The sequence below is a fragment of the Bombina bombina genome, chromosome 10 (assembly GCF_027579735.1).
Source record: "Bombina bombina isolate aBomBom1 chromosome 10, aBomBom1.pri, whole genome shotgun sequence".
In the NCBI taxonomy this organism is placed as follows: domain Eukaryota; kingdom Metazoa; phylum Chordata; class Amphibia; order Anura; family Bombinatoridae; genus Bombina; species Bombina bombina.
In genome coordinates this window covers 78,096,712-78,121,942 of record NC_069508.1, presented here as the reverse complement: position 1 = coordinate 78,121,942, position 25,231 = coordinate 78,096,712, and positions in this window count along the sequence as shown.

Genomic DNA, 25,231 nt, shown 5'->3' with positions numbered 1-25,231 from the left:
GGCGAAGCCAGAAAAGTAGACGGCTTGATAACTACCCCCCATGTTCTCAATAATGCAAATAGTGGCAACGGTGTTAGTTTAAGCAAATATCAACCCCTTCATAATATAGTATGCTGAAATAATAGTAGATATATAATTTATTCAGTATTCATTATATACCAGTTAGTATCACTGGTGAAGTGTAGGAGAAGGGGGGTGCTGACTGTCTGATAGATATATAGGTACAAAAAAGAGAGAGAAGTTTGACAGTACCCAGCACTCACAAAACACTATATAGTAACAATATGCATTGAAAACCGGATTGTGTCAAGAACTGGTTATTAAAACATAACTTTTACTAATGATAGAATAAAAAAGGTGGTAAATAGTACCAAATGTATAAGATAAATATGTGAGACATACATTTAAAACTTAGATTAAGAAACAGATCAGGACTGTGTGTGTGAGACTTCAAAAACAGAATTTCTTCCCTGGGTAATAGTTCAAATACACCGTAACCCTCAGGGCTCAGAGAATACACGGATTGCTCTAAAGCTAATCTAAAAAGGGGATTGACCCCAACAACATTACCTAATCTGAGCAATACTGGTATCTAGAGCTGGAGAGGAAACGGTTTGTAAATGACTGATTAAGGAAGGCAATTGCCACATCAATATGAGCTTAGAAAGGTCCCAGGTAAACACAAATTAGCAAGTCTCATGCACACAGACAATGCCTGATGTACATTTTGCCGCTAGCACGGCTTTCTCAGAGGCCTTTATTGATGTGGCAATTGCCTTCCTTAATCAGTCATTTACAAACCGTTTCCTCTCCTGCTCTAGATACCAGTATTGCTCAGATTAGGTAATGTTGTTGGGGTCAATGCCCTTTTTAGATTAGCTTTAGAGCAATCCGTGTATTCTCTGAGCCCTGAGGGTTACGGTGTATTTGAACTATTACCCAGGGAAGTAATTCTGTTTTTGAAGTCTCACACACACAGTCCTGATCTGTTTCTTAATCTAAGTTTTAAATGTATGTCTCACATATTTATCTTATACATTTGGTACTATTTACCACCTTTTTTATTCTATCATTAGTAAAAGTTACGTTTTAATAACCAGTTCTTGACACAATCTGGTTTTCAATGCATATTGTTACTATATAGTGTTTTGTGAGTGCTGGGTACTGTCAAACTTCTCTCTCTTTTTTGTACCTATGTTCTCAATAATCCCCAAGAGGCTCAGGAGTTCATCTGTGCTTTGTAGTTTAAGGCGGAATTTATTTTTTACAAACCGGAAATGTATTGGATTGAACTGTTATTTTTTATTATTGATTTTATTTTTGACGCATGTTTGTTTGATATATTGTTTACTGTTTTCTTTAAAGGAAAAAAAGTGTTGGAGTGAAATTTATTATTATAAACTCATGGTTTCATTGGTGGTCAGGTTGGGTATTTGTTCCTAGGAGTAAAAGCATATTTCCTTACACTTTTTTCTTTTTTTAAACCTTTTTTTTTTTCTCTCTTCCTCCCCCCATCGCCGGTCTTAGAATACCAACTAAGCATAATATTTAATTAGATGGTTTCCAAGATTAATATACTTTCCTGGAATGTTGGGGGGGTAACATCTCCCAGAAAACGCAAATTAATCATTAAGTATCTGGCTAAATTTAACCCGGATGTAGTAATGCTGCAAGAAACTCATCTTAATGATGTAGAAGTGGTAAAACTGAAGTGTAAATGGGTGGGCGAATGTGTTGCAGCCCTTGCGGTTAAAAGGAGATCAGGAGTGGCAATCTTGCTGCATAAAAACTTAGATTATAAAATTGTTAAAACGGAGGCCGATCCGGAGGGAAGATTCTTGATTTTACATATTCAGATTAAGGATTGCAACTTTGTTTTATGCAATTTATATGGCCCTAATTTATTTTCTCCTGTTTTTTGGGACACTATTAGGAGTAAGTTATTTCTTTCCTCAGCAGCTAATTTAATATTAGGGGGAGATTTCAACATGACGTTGTGTCCTGTCCTGGACAGGTTGTCCTTAAAAAACTTACGGGAAAATAACAAAGTTGCAAAATATTTTAAAAGATTCTGTCATGAATTGAATTTAATTGATATATGGAGACTTAAAAATCCGGAGCAACAGAGTTTTTCCTGCGAGTCAAAAACACATATGACATTTTCTAGAATAGACCTGTTCCTAATATCTAAATTTTTAGCATTATGTAGATCTGAGGCAGATATACATGATATTGCTATCTCGGACCATACAGTAATTTCCTTTACACTTTTAGCCATTGCCCCTCCAAAGAGTCAAAACACCTCGTTCTTTTTTCCTCATTTTCTGACTAATAACCCCAGGTTCATTAACTGGTTAAAACAGAAATGGAAGGATTACGCGACTATTAATATAAGGCAATTTGGTAAACCTGAGGTTTTTTGGGAGGCGGCGAAAGCTGTATTGAGGGGGGAAATTAAATTATAATTGAATACCTGTAAGAAGAAAGCCCTGGCCCAAGAATCTCAACTAGCCTCACACATAAGGAACGCACTTAGGAAGTTTTACATTGATAAGACCAAAGATAACTGGGACAGGTACTGCAAATCTAAACGGGAAAGAGATATTTACTTGAAACAAAGATCTTAAGAAGAAGAATTAAAAATGAACTATCAATTCAGGGGACATTATGGGAATTCGGCTAAATTTTTGGCCAAGGTAGTGAAGGTTAGGAATAGTAAGAATCTCATCTCTGCGATTAAATGTGAGAATAAAAAATATACTAATGTAGATGATATTAGTCAAGTATTTTTTAAGGTGTTTCAACATCTGTATTCAGATTCAGAGGTTAATATGGATAATGCAGTGAATTTTTGGGCCAGTGTTAAGGTTCCTAGTATTTCTGAGGAAGAGTTGTTAGGCCTTAATAGCCCTATTTCGGAGGAAGAAGTTCTAGATACCATTCAGGTAGCTAAAATCAATAAATCACCAGGACCAGACTTTATTCCGGTGGAATTCTATAAAATTCTGAAAGAAGAAATAAAACTATCTTTAGTTAACTTGTTTAACTTTTATTTCTCTTCTAGCAATTCAATTTCAAATTATTTCTCGGCGGCCCGTATTTCATTGATCTTAAAGAAAGGTAAGGACCCGGAGGATCCTGGGTCTTATAGACCCATTTCTGTACTAAATGCAGACTATAAATTATTGACGGCCATTGTCTCATCTAGGTTGGCCAAATTACTGGATAAAGTCATTCATCCAGACCAAACGGGGTTTATGAAGGATAGGAATTCTCTTAAGAACATTCGCAAAGTAACCTCTTTTTTGGACTTTGCTTGGAACTTAGACTCTAAGAGTGATGACTTTAAGAAGATCAGCTCTGCAGCAATCCTTACGGTAGATGCAGAGAAGGCCTTTGATGCAGTGAATTGGAATTATCTATTTTCAGCGCTAGAACGATTTGGATTCAAGAATCAGTTTTTAGAATTTATCAGGAACTTGTATAAAAATCCCATCTCATTTCTCTGCATCAATGGCCATTCTTCTCCATATATATCGCTTAAAAGGGGGACTCAGCAAGGATGCCCCCTTTCTCCGCTGCTCTTCAATTTGGCATTAGAGCCGTTTGCCATCTTACTAAGGGATAGTTTACCTGGGATTCCTCTGGGTTCTTCCAAGTTAAAAACACTTCTCTATGCAGATGACCAATTGATTTTTTTGGATAATGCACAATATTCTATTCCTTTAGTGTTGCAATAATTTAAATCTTTTTCCTCGTTCTCAGGGTATAAAATGAATTATGACAAGAGTGAACTCCCTTGGTTACATAGGAATGGCTCTAAGTGGGTGGATCACCCCTTCAAAGTGGTGGAGTCTTTTCTGTATTTAGGCATCATCTTGCATAGAAATCCTGCAAAGTGGTATAAATTAAATTTTCTGACGATTTTCTTGAAAATTAAAAAGGATCTAGAAAATTTGTCTTCTCTCCCAATTTCCTTATCAGCAAGAGTTAATTTAATTAAAACGATTATTCTTCCAAAGATTTTATATCTCTTACAAAATCTCCCATTATTATTGACCAATAGAGATATTCATGACTTACAGTCCTGGCAATCCAAATTTATCTGGGGCAATAAAAAACAAAGAATTGGTTTGAACATACTGATGCAAAAACGGTCACGTGCAGGTTTAGCCTTACCAGACTTTAGATTATACAATTGGGCTTGTTTAGCCAAGTTAGCTTTCGATTGGATTACTGAGTGAAATAAGTTTGTTTCGCTTGAGTTAGAATCATTTTTGATCTCTCCTTTTGCATTAAAAGCTATACTCCATTGTCCTTTGAAAAGTCTACCGTTAAATATATATAAATTGATTTCTTTTAAAAATGTCATCATGGCGTGGCATAAAATCTGTCGGGTTTTGAAAATCTCACCAGTATTTTCAGAGTTTTTCCCGAAAGTAGGTAATCCTGAATTTATGCCAGGTATTAATCAGAGTTTATAGGCTTTGGGCAGAAGTAGGATTGGTTTATATCCATCAGTTATTTGACTCTAACCAATTGCTTACGTCAGAGTTATTGTTTCAGAAATTCAATTTACCTAGTTCGAATCTGTATGCCTATTTCCAGCTACGGCATTACGTATTTACTCAGAAGTGGGATACTGCTGTATTCCTCGATTGGATGGACATTAAGAATATAATCCGTCAATTTTCGCTAGGTCGTTCTTCAATATCTTTGATTTACGACATTCTTTTGGCTAAACAGGGGGAATTATTTACAGATAAATTATATAATTTCTGGAAAAAGTATTTCCCGCAACTAGAGGAGAACAGAATTGAGCGAAGTTTTCTGGAGCTAGAAAAGTTGCAGATTTCTGTTTCATGGAGAGAAGCCCATCTTAAATTAATTAATAACTATTATCTCACCCCTTATAAAATGTCCAGATTTTATCCGACTCAAGTCTTCTGTTGTCCGTGTTGCTCTTTTGATAAGGCTGACATCTTGCATATGTTCTGGTCTTGTCCTAAAGTGCAACAGTTCTGGCAAAATATCAGGGGCGCGATCCGATATAGATCGCAGTTTGCGGCGCAAGCGAGGGAACCCGCGTCACCCACAGTTTCAGCTCGCAACTCGAGCTATCCCATATATGTCGCCGTCAGATGCTAACGTGCCGTAAGTCTGATAAACCAGCGATGTCCAGAAATCTGCGCAAGTACAAATTTCTGGCGTCGCCAGTGACTTGCGGCACGTTAGAAACTGCCGGCGCCTACAAAACCTGACTAAAGTCTAAATTACCCGCACTGTCTAACACGCCTCACTAACATAGCCCGACACGTCTAACACGCCTCCCTAACATAGCCCGACACGTCTAACCCTCTATCCGCTATCCCCCCTCACTATCCTAACAATAAAATATGTATTAACCCCTAAACCGCCGCTACCTAATAAAGTTATTAACCCCTAAACCGCCGCCAGCTATATTAAATCTATAACCCCCTAAAGTGAGCCCCTAACACCGCCGCCATCTACCTTACCTACCCCCTAAAGTGAGCCCCTACCCCGCCGCTATTTTAAAATTATTAACCCCTAATCTAATCCCCCTACCCCGCCGCCATCTATATTAAATTATTTAACCCCTAAAATACTAAACTATCCCTACCACTAAACCTAAGTCTAACCCTACAAATAGCCCTGAAAAGGGCTTTTTGCGTGGCATTGCCCCAAAGTAACAGCTCTTTTGCCAGCCCTTAAAAGGGCTTTTGGCGGGGCTTTGTCACAAAGTAAACTGCTCTTTTGCCTACAATCTACATCCCCCTACACCGCGGCCACCTATAATAAATGTATTAACCCCTAATCTAATCCCCCTACACCGCCGCCAGCTATATTAACTATATTAACCCTAATTATATTAGGGTTAATATAGTTAATATAGTTATTATATTATATATATTAACTATATTAACCCTAATTATATTAGGGTTAATATAGTTAATATCGTTATTATATTATATATATTAAGTATAATAACCCTATCTAACTCTAACATCCTAACTAAACTCTTATTAAAATAAATCTAATATTAATATTATTAATTAAAATATTCCTATTTAAATCTAAATACTTACCTATAAAATAAACCCTAAGATAGCTACAATGTAATTAATAATTACATTATAGCTATGTTAGGGTTTATATTTATTTTACAGGTAAATTGTTAATTATTTTAACTAGGTATAATAGCTATTAAATAGTTATTAACTATTTAATAGCTACCTAGTTAAAATAATTACCCAATTACCTGTAAAATAAATCCTAACCTAAGTTACAAATACACCTACACTATCAATAAATTAAATAAACTACAAATATCTATCTAAAAATACAATTAAATAAACTAAACTAAATTACAAAAAAAACCCCACTAAATTACAAAAAATAAAAAAAAGATTACAAGATTTTTAAGCTAATTACACCTATTCTAAGCCCCCTAATAAAATAATAAAGCCCCTCAAAATAAAAAAATTCCCTACCCTATTCTAAATTAAAACAAATTCAAAGCTCTTTTACCTTACCAGCCCTTAAAAGGGCCTTTTGCAGGGCATGCCCCAAAGAAAACTGCTCTTTTGCCTGCAAAAAAAAACACAATACCACCCCCCAACATTACAACCCACCACCCACATACCCCTAATCTAACCCAAACCCCCCTTAAATAAAACTAACACTACCCCCCCTGAAGATCTCCCTACCTTGTATTCACCCCGCCGGGCAGAACTCCTGATCCGATCCGGGCGATGTGTTCCAGCAAGCGGCAGTGAAGTCTTCTTCCATCCGGGCGATGTCTTGAAGCAAGCGGCAGAGAGTCTTCTTCCATCGGCGACGTCTTCAAGCAAATCGGCATCTTCAATCTTCTTACTTCGCTCCTCCGCCGCGGAGCATCCTTCCGGCACGACGACTTCCCGACAAATGAGGTTCCTTTAAATGACGTCATCCAAGATGGCGTCCATCGAATTCCGATTGGCTGATAGGATTCTATCAGCCAATCGGAATTAAGGTAGAAAAATCTGATTGGCTGATTGAATCAGCCAATCAGATTCAAGTTCAATCTGATTGGCTGATTGGTTCAGCCAATCGGATTGAACTTGAATCTGATTGGGTGATTCAATCAGCCAATCAGATTTTTCTAACTTAATTCCGATTGGCTGATAGAATCCTATCAGCCAATTGGAATTCGGCGGACGCCATCTTGGATGACGTCATTTAAAGGTACCTCATTCGTCGTTCAGTCGTCGGCCGGGATGGATGCTCCGCGGTGGCGGAGCGAAGAAAGAAGATTGAAGATGCCACTTCATGGAAGATGCTGCCGGAAGGAAGAAGACTTTGCTGCCGCTTGGAGGAAGACGTCGCCGGGAGGAAGAATTCTTCTTTGCCGCTTGGAGGAAGACATCGCCGGGGGAAGAATTCTTCTTTGCCGCTTGGAGCAAGACATCGCCCGGATCGGATGAGGAGTTCGGCCCGGTGTGGTGAAGACAAGGTAGGGAGATCTTCAGGGGGGTAGTGTTAGGCTTTTTTAAGGGGGGTTTGGGTGGGTTTAGAATAGGGGTATGTGGGTGGTGGGTTGTAATGGGGGGGGTATTGTATATGTTTTTTTTTTTTTTTTAAATAATTTTTTATTGAGGTAAAACGTAATAACAACAAAACAGAGAAATATGTCCAGGTACAAATTAGGCTTGACAAGAATATCTATACATTTCTCGTAAAGGAAGTATAATTGAACTAAAACATAAGGATACCCTTATTACCATTAGAATCACTGAGTCTGTTCTACAGCGGTGGTAAATACATTTCAATGAAGGCTTTTAGTTTACAGAACAGCAAGTTCAACAGCCAGAAAATGGATTCTAACAAGGGATATAACAATATATCTGACGTGTGGATCATAAATAGTATGATATATAAAATTAAAAATAGAAAGAAATTCAAGCGTGGTAGATAAGGGAAACTGGAGCATATAATTATGAGACCTCTTTTTTTTTTTTTTAACCTTTAACTAAGTGGTCCCTACTCCAAGATAAGGTATGTTATATAAGCTGAAAATAGGGAGAGATAGGGAGTTGGCTTTTGTCAGGCCTCCCGTAGGCCTGAGTGTATGGGGGGATAGGGAATACAGCGGGCAAGAACCGCTCGAAGTAAAGTGGGAAAAGGGGGGGGCTGAGCCACTTAAAATGTTATGAAAGCACAGGCTACATGGCTGTTGGAAGTGGAATGGAATTAAATCATAGGACTTTTGAGTATACTCTTAGTGGGTGAATCCTATACAACGCCTCTTTTAAAATGAACTTAGGGCATGTGAGGGTAAGGGAAGCTTCCCAGAGAGGATATAAACAGGGGGGGACATTTATGTATATATATGTACGAAAGGGAAGGGACTGCTACATGAGCCCCTCTCCTGGGGAGGTGCCAACTACAGGCGATGCGGCTAAAAGGAGTAGGGATATGACCCGCAGGTAAAAAATGCCGGCGGGAAAGGGAGGAGAGGGGACATATGAAGGTGGTGAATGACTGAGAAAGCAGTGACCTGAGAAATCTATGTGTTTCTCAGAAACATGCTTAAAGGGAGCTATAGATAGAGTGGGATCAGAATTGAAAATTTTCCCTTAAGGTAGTTTAAGTCATAACAGCAAACTATACATATAAAACATATGTGTAAGTAGAGGGCATAAGGGACCGCTAGCTGCAAAATAAACAACTCTCAACTTGAAATAAATGCTATTTATGAAGAGGTATTGTAAGGTCTCTGACAACCATGCAGTGGGGTGCTTTAAGAGAGATAAGGGAGTCTCTTGCGTGGGTTTTTCTAACATTCTCATGTTGCAACAGCACTGACATAAAGGACACCAAGGGAGGAGATGGGCGTAATATATCACGGCCGAAATGTATATTTAGCTGTGAGGGAAATGTCTTCGGCACCATATATACTGTCAGGGACTACACATATACTTTAAACCAATATAGTTAAGTTATCTCATAGCTTGGGACACATCAGATGTCTAGCACCTTGTGGTTAAGGCCTAGATGTTTATATAAGCAAGAAGCAAAAATGTATATGTATATGCTGGACCGTGCTTTCCCAGCTGACACAGCCCAGCAGCATGTATTAGTACATGTATGGAATAACTGCGGTAAATAGAATGCATGTCTCTGAGATTGAGAATATTGTTTGGTATTATCAAAGTGGTACGTTCTGTACCTAAGAGTGAACCAACCCATCATCTACAGAAGGCTTGAACATATAGGGTAGCCCTACATGGTATACGCTAGGATAAAACTGACTTGTATCTGTTGAGTTGTATCAGGTCTAAATATGGCAGAGATAAAATGTGAGAGTGCAAGTCATACACATTAGTTACTTACAATATCCACATAAGGGAAAAACACGCTGCAGTTATGACAGGATTGTACAATTATGACATAATATGGCTGTAGCTTTAGCGGTGTACATATGTAAGTTGGTCCATATCAATGTACACACAAGGAGACCTTATCCAAGTTATAAACAGACATGTAAATACAACCTTTGAACGACAGTGTATAGTTAATAGAACCACCTCCACAATTTACAGCAGTATTATTCATATAGTCAGCTGGTATCTGTGCGTCTCTAGTAGGGTGTCACTGACTTAGCAAATGTATAGAAAAACAGCTTATGAGTTTAGTAATTTGATGCAGATTGCAGTCTATTATTTAATTTTCTCTGTAGGGCTATCCCCAAACAACATTGCTAATCGAATCTACTATAGTTGGGCGACAGATGTCTATAAATTAGTGACTTTAGTAGGATCAATCACAACAGCACGTAGGCAGAAAACTTGGGTAGAATATTAATCATAAAAAACTTTAAATAGAGCACTGCTTACTATTGTAAAAGGAAGCTTGCTGGTATAATAACATAAATACCTTATACCAAGTTAAATTAGATCTTAGCGTAATAAGCAATCAAATACAGAACACAGGGAACAGGCAACATATAGAACAGTCACAAACATATTAAACAGCTGCAAGATCAGTAGCCAACAGGGCAATATGGCTATAGATTAGTGTCAGTGAAGTTTAAGTGCTACCCAACTCCGATTGCTTGAGGGGAGCAGCAGTGGGGGCTCTCAGAAGTAGCAGTGGCTAGACAGTTTGTGGTCCTGTAGGTAGGGGTTACCCGCCCTGTATATCTCCACTGTGATGTCATTGCAACTGGCAGGTTAGCGGAGGGCCCCCTCTCCCACTCCAGCTTAGATCCTGGTGTGATGTTACCTATGGTATCAGCTGCGAAGACAGAAGCAGTAAGTTGCAGTCTCCTAAATGGGCCCTCTGTAACTGGAAGCCGCTGTATGCCCGGACAAGTTAACATTCCTGCTCCAAGTCTAACAGCGCTCTTGCCGCAGGTTATGTCTCCAGAGGTAGAGAGAGATCATGCTACCCCTTCTAAATGAGACCCAGAAGTTATAACGCTCTCTGACCGAGCTGTGGTGTTGGGGGGAGCCACTGCAGCAGTAGGTTTCTGAGTTGGGGTGCGCAGCGCAGGAGGACAAAAGGTTGTTCTAGTTTCTGGTGCATCTGGTATAGGTGAGCTAATGTATAGGTGAGCTAGTGTGTGTCTCAGCTCACCGCATCTCGTATTCACCAATAGACTGCCAGAGGGAGCCCCCTCATCATCTGGAATCTCAGTTTCAATATATATGATATCAGGGTATACATCTGAGTCTTCCGATCGAGGTGCACAGGCGTATATCAGAGCTACAATGTCCTCTTTCATGCTCCTGAAATGCCTCTCTAGACACCATTGGATATGATGGTCCCACAAATCTAAGGCCTCCATAGTAGTAGTATGATTTGTGAATGTTTTTGTTCTGTTGACTCCACGTGGCTTAGCTGAGACGGCGGAAAAAAATTATTTTGTTTCTTTCTTCCTTTTTTTCTAGCAATATGTTTTCAAGATGGCTTAAGATAGTTGACCACTGTACTAGAGCAGAGGCTCAGACCCTCCTTATGTGAGTAAAAGTATATACTTATAACTAAGGGCTCAGAGCTCCTTGAAAACACGTCTTTCCACCTCTGTAGCTGGCTCCGCCCCCCGTATATGTTTTTAAATGCAAAAGAGCTGAATTCTTTGGGGCATGCCCCACAAAAAGCCCTTTTAAGGGCTTGTAAGGTAAAGAGCTTTGAACTTTTTTTAATTTAGAATAGGGCAGGGAATTTTTTTTATTTTGGGAGGCTTTATTATTTTATTAGGGGGCTTAGAATAGGTGTAATTAGCTTTAAAATCTTGTAATCTTTTTTTTATTTTTTGTAATTTAGTGTTTGTTTGTTTTTGTAATTTAGTTTAGTTAATTTAATTGTATTTTTAGATAGATATTTGTAGTTTATTTAATTTATTGATAGTGTAGGTGTATTTGTAACTTAGGTTAGGATTTATTTTACAGGTAATGGGTAATTATTTTAACTAGGTAGATATTAAATAGTTAATAACTATTTAATAGCTATTATACCTAGTTAAAATAATTAACAATTTACCTGTAAAATAAATATTAACCCTAACATAGCTACAATGTAATTATTAATTATATTGTAGCTATCTTAGGGTTTATTTTATAGGTAAGTATTTAGATTTAAATAGGAATATTTTAGTTTATAATATGAATTAGATTAATTTAATATAAATTTAGTTAGGGGTGTTAGGGTTAGATAGAGTTAATATAGTTAATATAAATACTATAGTAACTAAATTAACTATATTAACCCTAATATAATTAGGGTTAATATAGTTAATATATATAATGTAATAACTATATTAACTATAATATACTTAGGGTTAATATAGATAATATAGCTGGTGGCGGGGTAGGTAGATTAAATTAGGGGTTAATAATTTTAATAGAGATGGCGGCGGTGTAAGGGGCTTACATTAGGGGTTAATAATATTAATATAGCTGGCGGCGGTATAGGGGGATTAGATTAGGGGTTAATAATTTTTATATAGGTGGCGGCGGTGTAAGGGGTCAGATTAAGGGATAGAAAAGGTAGATGGTGGCGGTTTTAGGGGCTCACAGTAGGGGGTTAGTTTATGTAGATGGCGGCAGGGTCCGGGAGCGGCGGTTTAGGGGTTAATAACTTTATTAGGGATTTCGGGGGGGAGATCGCGGTTGACAGGTAGATAGACATTGCGCATGCGTTAGGTGTTAGGTTTTATTTAGCAGATCGCGGGTGACAGGTAGATAGACATTGCGCATGCGTTAGGTGTTAGGTTTATTTTCTAGCTAGTTTAGGGAGTTACGGGGCTCCAATAGTTAGCGTAAGGCTTCTTACGGCTGCTTTTTGTGGCGAGGTGAAAATGGAGTAAGATTTCTCCATTTTCGCCACGTAAGTCCTTACGCTGCATATTGGATACCAAACTGCGCTGGTTTGGTATACCTGCCTATGGCCCAAAAAAACTACGGGCGACGGCAGAAATATACGTGCGTAACTTCTAGGTTACGCCGTATATGTGATACCAAACCAGCGTAAATATTGGCGTCGCCGGCTTTTGCGGGCGACGATTTTTATCGGATCGACCCCCAGGTTTTGGTATAGCAAGTTGTACAAAGATTTAGGCCTGTTTTCTGCTGAAGAGATATTTCTTCTAACGAATTCGGACCTGCAACCGAATCGGCCGATAAAAATATTAAATACAATCATTTTGACAGCAAGACAGTTAATAGCTAAGGGTTGGAAGAGTCATGTAGCTCCGAGTTTTTCCTGTTTCCTTAAAGAAATTCAATTCCAGATCTTATTCAAATCTTTCCACACTAAATTTTTAGTGGATAGTAGGAGAGGAACCTTTCTTCTGGATTGGCTTCCGCTAATTAGGTCTTATCCTCTCCCTATTCAAAGACGTATTTTACTGCCTTTTTTAAATTCTATAGCTTTTTTAGAGTTGGTTATACTTGAGTTGTTTCCATCAGCTTGGGTAACTGGCTTCCGTGAGATAACTATATGAGACACGAAGTGGGGGATAAGAATATTTTCCTGTAACACCTACAGTTGGGTATTTCCGGTGGGGGGAGGAGGATAGGATGGGATGATATTATTATTTTTTTTTCTTTTTTTCTTTTTTTTTTTTTTTCTTTTTTGTTTGTTGTTGTTTGTTATTTTAATTGCAAAAGTTGAAAAACCCCAACAGTGTATACTCTAATCCCCTATTTATGGGTAAAAGGACATATTTTAGAGTACAAATAGGTCAAGATTTATGTTAGGATATGCAGGTAGTTTTATTTAGCCCTGTGTATGTGGCTATACACTTAATACATTATGTCTGGTATATTGATATTTTTTGTTCTGCATTGTTTTTCTTTTTTTTCTCTCTCAACCTGCGTGGCTATTTTGTTTATCCTGCACATCTGTATACCCTGTTGGATTAATAAAAAGTAAAGAAAAAAAAAGACATTATAGAAAAACTGTCAATCACCATAAGGATAACAGTATTGCCATTGGAAACAGGGAGCTCGACAATGAAGTCCATGGAAAGATGTGTCCAAGGACGCTCACCATTAGCAATAGGTTGAAGAAGACCCAGAGGAAGCCGTAGAGGAGTCTTATTCTGTGCATAAACTGAGCAGGAGGCAACATACGCAGCAACATCAGAGCGAAGACCTGGCCACCAGAATTGTCGAGTGACAGACCAAATAATTTGGTTCTTGCCAGGGTGACCTGTGGCTTTAGGATAGTGGTAAGTGTGCAAAAGTTTAGTTCGAAGATTTTCAGGAACAAAACACTTACCACTAGGTTTCTCAGGAGGTGCATTGGTTTGTGCAGTCAGGATCTCCTCCCCCAAGGAAAAAGTCAAATTAGTACGTATGGTAGCAAAAATATGGTCAGGAGGTATAACTGGAGTAGGTACAGACTCCTATATGGACAGAGGTGAAAATTGTCGAGAAAGGGCATCAGCCCTAACATTCTTACTACCAGGCAGGTAGGAGACCACATAATTAAACCGACACAAAAATAGCGCCCATCTGGCCTGTTGGGTGACAAACGTTTTGCTTCAGATAGATAAGTTAAATTCTGTGGTCAGTAAGAATGAGCACTGGCACGCTAGTACTTTTTAGAATATGCCTCCATTCCTTGAGAGACAAAATTATGGCCAGTAATTCTCTGTCGCCAATTTCATAATTGCACTCCACTGGAGACAATTTCTTAGAGAAGAAACCACATGGATGCAAGGAACCTTCAGGCGTAGGACATTGAGACAAGAGGGCACCTACTCCAGTCTCAGACGCATCAACCTCAAGAACTAAAGGCAGGGCAGGGTTAGGATGAGCCAGAACTAGAGCGGCAGCAAAGGGTTTGGGCGGAAAAAGACCTAAATGCCCTTTTAAGGGCAATGCCCATACAAATGCCCTTTTCGAGCAATGGGGAGCTTAGTTTTTTTAAATAGGATTTTATTTTGGGGTTTAGTTGTGTGGGTGGTGGGTTTTACTGTTGGGGTTTGTTTGAATTATTTTTTTACAGGTAAAAGAGCTGATTTCTTTGGGGCAATGCCCCGCAAAAGGCCCTTTTAAGGGCCATTGGTAGTTTTTTGTAGGCTAGGGTCTTTTTATTTTGGGGGGGCTTTTTTATTTTAGATTAGGTGTAATTAGTTTAAGGGCTACATGTACTAAGCCGTCAATTCATCCGTCATTGTAGACACAGCTAAACTCGCCATTACTCGCCGCGGGCGAAATGGTGTCCGCTGTTGCTATGTACTAATAATTCCACAATAGATAGACAAGTCTAGCCCGCCACGAGCAGTGGCGGAATATTGATAAATTTGACGCCTCGCTCGCCGCGACTAAGCTGATGTACTTAACTTTCAGTTGAATTGTCTGGCCAATTGTTAACACGTGACATGCAAGGTGTCACGAACGTCATAGTAGTCGCGGGAATAGAATTTTGTTCCTATAAAAGTACAACTTTTGTAAACAACTTTATTATTGTTCCAAATTTTTTTGGGTAGATGGCAAACAAACATATTGATGAAAAATAACCATCATAGCCCCAATGACTTTGGATAAGTGGCGTGAAAAAGCAGATTGACTCATTCCAATAATGACGCTAGAAACTGCCTGAAAGGAGCCTGTTGCCATAAAATGCAATGCAGCTAATAGTTTCAGAAGTCCCGGAATAGCTTGTGAACGAGCCGTCATCGGCTCCAAATGATCTTCAATCTCTCGATACAGGTGTAATATGGATTCACGATCAAGCCAGAATCTTTGTATGATCTCTCTGTCAGAAAGGCCGTGCAAACCAACCCATGGAAGGAATACACAGGGGACACGAACTCTCCTTCTTCTAACCATACGATTAGCGACATTTCCAGTATTCTGTCTTCTAGCCCGGATTTGCATCACACGGAGAATAAACAAATACAGAATTCTCTCCATAGCTGCTGAAAAGAACAATGTAAGTACAATGCTGATATTACTGCCTTTTATATATGTCTAGACTGGCGTCTAGAGTGACTTTCCTACTGTTTTGTACCTTGCCCGCCACCTAAAAGGTGTCGAGGCAAAAATAACGAGGTGGGGGCGGAGATTGACGCGAGCGGACAAATAGATTTTTTAGTACATTCTTTTTGGCGAGTTGATGGTCAAATGTGTCTAATTACAGTGAAAAATGGAGAGGTAGCGAGGTTTGGCGGATAAGTACGGTCGCAATTTTAAAGATGCGAGTTTTAACATAGTTGACGGCTTTGTACATATCAGTTTGCGAGTTTTGACGCGAGATTTGTTGCGGGTAGCTCGCTGACTGCTTAGTACATGGAGCCATAAATATTTGATAATTTCTTTTTTTATTTTGTGTAATTTAGTGTTTTTTTTGTAATTTAGTTAATTTTATTTAATTAATGTAATTTATTTAATTTTTGTGTAAGGTTATTTGTTAGTGTAAGACAGGTTAGGTTTTATTTTACAGGTAAATTTGTATTTATTTTAATAATAAACCCTAAGCTAGATACAATGTAACTATTAGTTATATTGTAGCTATCTTAGGGTTTATTTTACAGGTAAGTATTTAGTTTTAATTAGGAATTATTTAGTTATTAATAGTAGGTTTTCTTTAGATTTATTTTAATTATATTTAAGTTAGAAGGTGTTAGGATTATAGGGTTAGACGTAGGTTTAGGGGTTAATAACTTTAGTATAGTGGCGGCGACGTTGGGTGTGGCAGATTAGGGGTTAATAAATGTAGGTAGGTGGCGGCGATGTTTGGGGCGGCAGAGATGGGGTTAATATTTAACTAGTGTTTGCGGGGTGGGAATGCAGCCGTTTAGGGGTTAATATGTTTATTATAGTGGCGGCGCCATTGAGGGCAGCAGATTAGGGGTTAATAAGTGTAAGTAGGTTGCAGCGATATTGGGGGCAGGAGAATAGGGATTAAAAAATATAATATAGGTGTCGGCGATGTTGGGAGCAGCAGATTAGGGTTTAATAAGTATAATGTAGGTGTCGGCGATGTCAGGGGCGGAAGATAAGGGGTTAATAAGTGTAAGATTAGGGGTGTTTAGACTCGGGTTCATGTTAGGGTGTTAGGTGTAAACATAAATTTAGTTTCCCCATAGGTATCAAAGGGGCTGCGTTTCTGAGCTTTACACTGCTTTTTTGCAGGTGTTAGGCTTTTTTTCAGCTGGCTCTCCCCGTTGATATGTCTATGGGGAAATCGTGCACAAGCACGTACAACCAGCTCACCGCTGACTTAAGCAGTGCTGGTATTGGAGTGCGGAATGGAGCTCCATTTTGCTCTATGCTCACTTCTTGCCTTTTAACGCCGGGTTTAGGAAAACCTGTAATACCAGCACTGTAGGTAAGTGAGCGGTGACAATAACGTGTAAGTTAGCACCGCACCCCTCAGCACCGCACCCCTCATAACGCAAAACTCGTAATCTAGCCGTAAATTTGCTAAAAGCTTGAGATAGAGATAAACCTGATAATCTTTTATTATGGGATTGTTTACATATGATAAGACCTCTTATGGTGGCCTTAAGTGCTCCTCATAATGTGTCGTCTTTGGTCTGTGAATTGTCATTAAGTTGTATTAACTCCATTATATCTTTACGAAGCTCTTCTCTAAAGGGGATATCTGTAAGTATTTGATGGGGCAGTTGCCATGTAGTTTTGGGTCTGTTAATAGTTGTTGAGTAAATTTCTGCAGTCACTTGGTCATGATCTGACCAGGGGCACAGTGTGATGTCAGAACGCTTAAGTGAGTCTAGTGTTTCCGCAAAGCAGAACACATAGTCCAGTCTGGAGTATGTTTTATGGGGGCTGGAGTAATGGCTATAGTCCTTATCTTTGGGGTGTAAGGCTCTCCATACATCATAATAACCAAATTGGGACATGAGGGATCAAAATTTAAGGGCTAAGTGTTCTGCGTGGAGATTCACTGTGCTTTGGGTGGTAGATTTTCTATCTGTTTTGCTGTCCCAAGTCATGTTAAAGTCATCCGCAATTATGACTCTACCTTGCCTAAGTTGGTCTACTGATTGAAGAATGTTTCTTAAGCATGTAGGCTGATGAGTGTTGGGAAGATAAATTGAGACTAGAGTATGGGTGACATGATCTAGTTTGCAGACTAAAACTATATATCTGGCCTGGGGATCTCTTAGTACCTGGATTTGTTCAAAAGCTAGTCATTTATGAATTAGGATAGCAGTTCCTCTGGCTTTTTTAGTGAATGGAGCGTATTCAATAATCATATAATTTTTATATCAGGATTGTGAAAATTTAGGGAGCAATTTAGTAAGCTTTGTTTGAAAGGGGAATTTAAGCCTCTCACATTATGGGTGAGAAATCTAAGCTCGGCCATGGGAAAATTAAGAATCTGAAGAGCGTATACCTACCAAGTACTGGGGGTAGTGTAGGAAATGAGTGGGGTCAGGAAAGGAGTATGACAAGGTCAGTAGTGGTGAAGATGGGAAATTGAATTATGTGGTGGAAATAGTCCACCTCTGTGGAACCCTGGAGTGGGCTAGCCTATATTCATTTTTAATACCTGCTTCTAATTTCAGAAGCAATTTTTTTCAAAGAAACTGCCAAAAAATTTCTGGACACCACATATCTACATAATTATTATTATGTAGCTTTCAGTTATAATTATTGTCAATGTGAGTTTGCATAATAAAATAACAAAGAAGGTTACTAAAGCCCAACAACGTCCCAAAATGTCCTATGAAAACAGAATATATGCTCAAAGGGGTAGCTCACTATTGTATCCTTCTAAAAACAAATATGCAAGAGTGAAAAAACAAACAAACATTAAAACATCAACAAAGCACACAATCTCATATTGGTCAGGCAAGTATCAAGTTGTCCTCCAAGGCAATAAGACCAAGGATGAACATGGGATGAGAAGTACAGGAATCCACACAGATACCTTTTGCTGGAAACTAGTGGAAGTCACCTCAGTTGCTTCTCTTCCGAAGGGTCAGTAGGCTCAGTGCACAGAGGGGACAATGGGAGGTGTATTACACAAGCAGAAATGTTGTGTAGTGTCTGAGTCTATTCCTAAATTTGTGTGTATATATGTCTTTTCTTGCTTTTATGTGTTGGTGTGTGTGTCTCTACATTTGTGTGGGTCTGTCCCTGCATTTACATGTTTGTGTATATCTATCACTACATTGTGTATGTGTTCCTGCATGTGTGTGTATATGTGTGAATCTTACTACATGTGTGTGTGTGTGTCCCATCATTTGTGTGTACATCTATCTCAGCATTTGTAAATATATTTGTGGGTGGACAACCCTGTCTCATTGTGTGCGTGGGTCTAGCCCTGTTTTTGTATCAGTCTTTCATTGTTTGTGTGTGTCTCTTGGCCTCTGCATTTGTGTGGTTCTATCACTTCCTTTGTATGCCTGTCTACTTCTGTCTTTGTTTGCCTATCCCTGTATTTGTGTGTGTCTTTCCCTGCCTGCATATGCATTTGTATACTTGTGTGTAATCCCCTTTCTGTGTCTATCCATGCATTTGTGTGTGTCTTTCCCTGCCTGCATGTGCATTTGCCTACTTGTGTGTAATCCCCTTTCTGTGTGAGTGTCTATCCATGCATTTGTGTGTGTCATTTCCTGCCTTTGTGTCTGTGTGTGCCTGCTTATGTGTCTGTCTAGACCTGCCTGTATGTGTTTGCCTATAGGTGCACGTGTATGTATCTTTCCCTGCCTGTGTGTTTTCCCTGCCTGTGTGCTTATCCTTGCCTATGTGACACTGTGTTTGTCTATGCCATTATCAGTGTCTTTCTATGTCTTATGCTATCTGTCTGTTTATCCATGACTATGGGCCTAATTTTCGATAGGTCTCTGGGCTTGTAAGATTAGTTAAGAACACTCGCCACTTTTATCCTGAAAACAGGGTGTATAAGGGGCATATACTGCATTTTTTGTATGGGAAGAAGATGCATACAATACAAAGTGCCCAATGAAAATCATAATTTAAAAATCATACAAAACTAATAATTAAACCATTTACATACAAATACGCAGAAATTTGTATTGTGAAGGTCATCAAATATATTAACAAAATTATTTGGCAAAAATATATATATTTTTTTCAAATAAAATTTGTATTACAATTACACAGGAACAAATTGTATTAAAAATCCCCAGCATATACACTAAGGGGCAGATTTATCAAGTGTCGGACGGACATGCTGTCGGCATTTATCATTACACAAGCTTTTCGTGTGAAATGCTTGTGCAATGCTGCCCCCTGCACATTCACAGCCAATAGGCCACTAGCAAGGGGTGTCAATTATCCTGATCGTATCCGATCGGGATGATTGCTAACCGCCACTTCAGAGTTGGCGGATGAGTTACGGAGCAGCGGTCTTAACTTTGGAGGCTTGCACGGAAACTGCTGCATTCACAGCATATTAAATAGGCCCCTTAGAGTATAAGTAAAAAATACATAGTGCAATTGATTTTATTGTAAAATGAGCTGAACATGCACATTCTATGGGCGTATATGATATTGTCTCTGAAATCCCAGCGTAATTCTCTAAACATTTTTGCCCTACAGATCTTACTGTCTTTTTCTCACAAATCAAAAGGTGCCAATTTTTTTTTAAATACTCACAACACTAAGGCCCTGATAATCGAAAGTGCTACAAGTGGCGAAATATTCCAAGGGATCCACTGCTATGTTGAGTGAGTCGGTTGAAATATTCCAAGCTCCCAAAATAGATGCTAACAGGCGGCATCACAGAGAGGTGTTTACTATACATGCCATTGGTTAGTGATGTTGGCGATACATAACACCCAGCATCGCCGCCCATATTGGCGATTTATAGTAAAGGGACACTGAACCCAATTATTTTCTTTCGTGATTCAAATAGAGCATGCAATTTTAAGCAACTTTCTAATTTACTCCTATTATCAATTTATCTTCGTTCTCTTGCTATCTTTATTTTCAAAAGAAGGCATCTAAGCTTTTTTGGTTCAGACCTGTGGACAGCACTCTTTTTATTGGTGGATGAATTTATCCACCAATCAGCAAGAACAACCCAGGTTATTCACCAAAAATGGGCCGGCATATAAACATAGATTCTTGCATTTCAAATAAAGATACAAAGAGAATGATGAAAATTTGATAATAGGAGTAAATTAGAAAATTGCTTAAAATGTCATGCTCTATCTGAATCACAAAAGAAAAATGTTGGGTTCAGTGTCCCTTAAACTATCCCTTGGAATATAGCAGCCATACCTAACCTCTAATCATAAGTGCCCCTAAAATGAAGTACCACACGACTGCAAACTAACACTTCGCTATTAACTATTAAACACCTTAACCACCACATAACCACCACAAGTATCTATCCTGTTAACCCCTCAACTACCACATACCCACAGCAAGTATATATCCTGTTAACCCCTATACCACCACATACCCACCACAAGTACCCATCTAATTTATTGATCCCTATACCGCCACTAGCGCACCGCAAGTACCTATCTAATCTATTAACTCCTATATCACCACTATCCCACCTCATGTACCCTACACTATTAATCCCTAAATCACCACTAGCCCCTGAAAGTACCATAACTTATTAACCCCTAAACTGCCACAATCCCCCCCCCCAATGCACCTATCCCCCTCTAAACTAAACCCTCTAAGTTACAGAAAATAAAAAACACAGTATCAAAAATAAAAAAAAAACATTATACCTAAGACTAAGCTACATTCCCCATAAAAAAATAAAACCCACCAAAAACAACCCCTCAAAACCTAACAATAAATCTAGATTGCAATAGCCCTTAAAATGGCCTTTTGTAGTGCATTGCACTAAAGTGAATGCAACTCTTTTGCATTAAAATAAATTGCATCCCCCCTCTACAATACAAAATAATAAAGACTAACTACACTAAAAATCAGCTAATAGGAATATAGCGGTACCCCTAAAATTCAGTGTGTGGTGGAGACCACATGAAGAGGAGGGCTTTAAGAAGAGAGCTGAAGATAGAAGATGCAAAGAGGAGGTTGATGAAGAGGCCACCTGGAAGTCCACCGCTGTGAAGATGGCCCCCAGTTCCTGGACCTTGAATGAAGAGGGTCCAACGTTAGACCAAGAGGAGCTGGATTTTCGGACAGTGATTTTAAACTTTGGTTGTAGTTAGTGCTTTTTTGGGGTGTTTTTTTTTTAAAGAATAGAATATGCTATTTTAAATTAAAAATGTTAGGATAGGTTTTGTAGTTAGTCTTTATTATTTTGGGAGGTGGGGATTTCTTGTATTGTAGGGGGGTAATGTATTTTAATCCAAAAGAGCTGCATTGAGACTTTTTTTTTTTTACTGTAATTTAGACTTTTCTATGTTTCTGTAACTTAGGGGGTTTAGTTTAGAGGCGTGGTTAGGTGTTAGGTAGTGTAGTTGTAGTTAGCGTTAGGAGGTAGTGGTTTGAGGCATAATCACCTAACAACCACCCACATACCTATATGGTGGTTATTTATGTTATTAGTGTTTATTAGTATTTAGTACGTCTTAATCACCTAACAACCCCCATACCTATAAAGAGGTGGTTAGGTTAGGCCAGATTAGGGGTTAATAGTGTAATTTAGCATGTATCTACAATGTTTTAAATAGTATGCATTTTCATGCATGATGCATATTATGTTAAGTATTTTATATACATTTAAATGTATTTATTTTTTTCTTTTTGTGTTTATTACTGTAAATAAAAATATATTTTTTTAAATGTATGTTTATGTTACAAAAGCCATTGGTATTACAATTGTATTATTACATAGCAAACATGAAGTTATGTAAAACTATAATTACTATGCAACTGTCTTTTATAACTTAAATATATATTTAAGAAATATATTTTCTATTTTAAATAATATTAAAAAACACGAAAATAGCAGCGCTACATAAAGAGGTTAAACCCCTACTGGTGTTACTCAAATCTATAAGTAAGCGCATGTAGGGGGCACAAAATGCATCAGACGTCTGTCTGTCTGTCCTCCTGTATATTGTCTGTGCTTTTGTTTTGATATTTTTGTTTTTTTATTCACTTTTTTTTAACACATTTGGATTTTTACTTCACCTACGAGTAGTGCCTGCTGTCTCCTTCCCTTAACCTTTGCGGTATGATTCACCCACTGCTACTGCACTCCGATTGGGTCCAGGAGACTTGAGTGACCTTTCCCAGATTCACTTCCGCTGATAGGTTGTTGTTGTGATAGAGACACAAGACCGTTTCTCCCACTGCTCCCTTTTAAAGTATCCATTCTTAATCTTACTGGTCGATTCGCACCTCATTTATTAATGTCCAATGAGCAAATAAAATAAAAATAATAGCGATAAGAACCACACAATGTTAGAAATAATAGCATATAAAACCTGATAAAAAGAATATAGGTTTTGTTTTATTTTTATTTTACCTATGTTATTTTTGCCTAAGTACTGTATATATACACACACATACATCAAAACCTATCCATATATACATGTATATACTATTAGGGAAATAAACAACATCATCTCAATTGTTATTATAATAGAGTCAAACAAATCCCAGTTATCAAAATTCACACATGCAAGAAATAGATACCCAAATAAAAGGAAAGGAAAATATCCTGTTATTACTATTTCTTTACAAAAATGCCTCAACATCTAGATCGATATTTAAACCTAGTGGGGTTAGGCTTTTTAATCTGTAAATCCACTCAGTTTCTTTCTGCCATATTAAACGTAATCTATCACTTCTCCCAGGTGGTATCAAATCTATTGCTTGTATTTGTAGACCTCTAGGGTCACTTCCATGCACTGATTTAAAATGGGTTAGATTAGGGGTATGTGGGTGGTGGGTTGTAATGTTGGGGGGGGGTATTGTATGTTTTTTTTTACAGGCAAAAGAGCTGAATTCTTTGGGGCATGCCCCGCAAAGGGCCCTTTTCAGGGCTGGTAAGGTAAAAGAGCTTTGAACTTTAATAATTTAGAATAGGGTAGGGCATTTTTTTATTTTGGGGGTCTTTGTTATTTTATTAGGGGGCTTAGAGTAGGTGTAATTAGTTTAAAATTGTTGTAATATTTTTCTAATGTTTCTAAATATTTTTTTATTTTTTGTAACTTAGTTCTTTTTTATTTTTTGTACTTTAGTTAGTTTATTTAATTGTAGTTATTTGTAGGTATTTTATTTAATTAATTTATTGATAGTGTAGTGTTAGGTTTAATTGTAGATAATTGTAGGTATTTTATTTAATTAATTTATTGATAGTGTAGTGTTAGGTTTAATTGTAACTTAGGTTAGGATTTAGCTTTAAATAGGAATAATTTATTTAATACGAGTTAATTTATTTAGATAGATTTAAATTATATTTAAGTTAGGGGGTGTTAGTGTTAGGGTTAGACTTAGCTTTAGGGGTTATTACATTTATTAGAGTAGTGGTGCGGTCCGGTCGGCAGATTAGGGGTTAATTATTGTAGGTAGGTGGAGGCGACGTTGGGGACGGCAGATTAGGGGTTAATAAATATAATATAGGGGTCGGCAGTGTTAGGGGCAGCAGATTAGGGGTACATAGGGATAACGTAGGTTGCAGCGGTGTACGGAGCGGCAGATTAGGTGTTAATAATAATATTCAGGGGTCAGCGATAGCGGGGGCGGCAGATTAGGGGTTAATAAATATAATATAGGGGTCGGCGGTTTTAGGGGCAGCAGATTAGGGGTACATAGGGATAACGTAGGTTGCGGCGGTGTACGGAGCGGCAGATTAGTGGTTAATAATAATATGCAGGAGTCAGCGATAGCAGGGTCGGCAGATTATGGGTTAATAAATGTAAGGTTAGGGGTGTTTAGACTCGGGGTACATGTTAGGGTGTTAGGTGCAGACTTAGGTAGTGTTTCCCCATAGGAAACAATGGGGCTGCGTTAGGAGCTGAACGCTGCTTTTTTGCAGGTGTTAGGTTTTTTTTCAGCTCAAACAGCCCCATTGTTCCTATGGGGGAATAATGCACGGGCATGTTTTTGAAGCTGGCCATGTCCGTAAGCACCGCTGGTATCGAGAGTTGCAGTGGCGGTAAATATGCTCTACGCTCCCTTTTTGGAGCCTAACGCAGTCCTTCTGTGAACTCTAAATTCCAGCGGTATTTAAAAGGTGCGGGGAAAAAAAGCATGCGTAGCTAACGCACCCCTTTGGCCGCAGAACTCTAAATCTAGCCGAATGTGATTTGATTTGTATTAGGAATAATATTAAAGTTTAAACATATGCCGGGTTCTGCCAGAGTATCGCTGTGGACAGGGCTGCCACTAGAAATTTTGGGGCCCCTGACTTAACCATTGATCAGCCCCCTTCCTCCCTTGACGTGTAATTTTTGACCAAGTGACTAAAACGTATTTGCACTTTATTCTTAAGTGTAGTCAAACTTGGAAATGTTGTAAAGTAACACACAAACACAGAAACACACAGACACATTCATAGACTGAAACACACACACACACTCACACATAAGGATTCACATATAGACACTCTAGCAGCCAGGCAGGCAGGCAGGCAGGCAGGCAAAGAAACACACTCAGACACAGACACCCAAACAGACACTCAGCCCTTGTTTACATTGACCTGACAAGTAATGCAGTAGAGTACAGTTTTGTCAAAAAAGGAGATTTACAAAGCAAAATATGGAGTTCTGATCATGTTTTTATCAAGTACAATGACAACTAAATGATGACAACAGCATGCAGTGGCTGAAAGGAAGGAC